The sequence below is a fragment of the Euprymna scolopes genome, chromosome 9, assembly GCF_053919585.1.
Source record: "Euprymna scolopes isolate OS-2025 chromosome 9, ASM5391958v1, whole genome shotgun sequence".
NCBI classification, from domain to species: domain Eukaryota; kingdom Metazoa; phylum Mollusca; class Cephalopoda; order Sepiida; family Sepiolidae; genus Euprymna; species Euprymna scolopes.
In genome coordinates, this window is record NC_136490.1 from 132,907,879 (window position 1) to 132,908,896 (window position 1,018).

Below are 1,018 nucleotides of genomic sequence, written 5' to 3' on the forward strand. Positions count from 1 at the left end.
ATTTTAGCTAGTCGGTCATTTTTTTGTGAAAGTTTGGCAAGGGGGGGCATAGATAAAATCTCGGACAAGCTTTTTCCATAAAAAGAACGACAGAGCATAGAGAGGCTCGCAACATTTCTTCTGTAGAAAAAAAAAGTTTGCAGGGAAGATAAAAGAGTATCACCTACTAGGTTTCGAATAAGGCAAGATAGAGGACGTCGAGCCGCAGCTGATGTGGCAGCAGTATTCCATTTTAGGATCCATTTGGCTCTTCCATTGATAGAGAAATGCTACGGAAATGAGATACCTACTGGAGCGGTAAATGATCCATTTTTTCCAGCGATCTTGGCAACATATTTCATGTATGTGTTCTATTTCAGATCAGAAGTGAAAGTCAGTCCGAGAATCTTGTCAAGATATGGTGTTTCCTAAGACGAGAGCCATTTATTTCATTTGGGGCCAGGTAGGGGTCAGAGCGATTATGATGAAAATAAAATATCATTTAATGCATTTTGATCACCAACCCTATCCAGGGTTTAACCGGCTTCCTCCGAAGGAGGAAGTTTCATGGGAGTATGAAATTCACAAGCGGTCCCCAGTCGCATGTATATCCCCGTTAGGGGAGATGACGACATTAGGTTTTTGCAACTTTTTGCAGAGAGATGTCGACGTCCTCCTACATACAGCACCTGGACTTCCCAAATTGGTCACCCATTATAGTAATGACCAGGCTCAACGTTGCTTAACTTCGGTGATCTGACGGGAACCGGTGTGTCAACGTGATTATGCCGTATTGCCATAAATATTAGGAACATTAAAAAAGTAATACTTCCTATGTTTTTATTTCGATTGAATGGACAAGAGGAGATTGTAAATTTCATTGTTTCATATTAAAAACCTGAACATTTTATCTTTATGTTGCAAATATTGCTGGTGCAAGATTCTAAGAACGCAACACTTGTCATAGACGTGCGTCAGAAGAGGAGATGTGTCATCTAATCCATGGTATTGAGAATGCCGCTGACTATGTAGAAAAATA

The 1,018-nt window shown here is 40.4% G+C and overlaps 1 pseudogene; it reads right to left on the reverse strand.

Moving 5' to 3' along the window:
- Positions 1 to 656: 656 nt before the first annotated feature.
- LOC145285116 (5S ribosomal RNA) lies at positions 657 to 775 on the reverse strand (annotated as a pseudogene).
- Between the last annotated feature and the right edge of the window lie 243 nt (positions 776 to 1,018).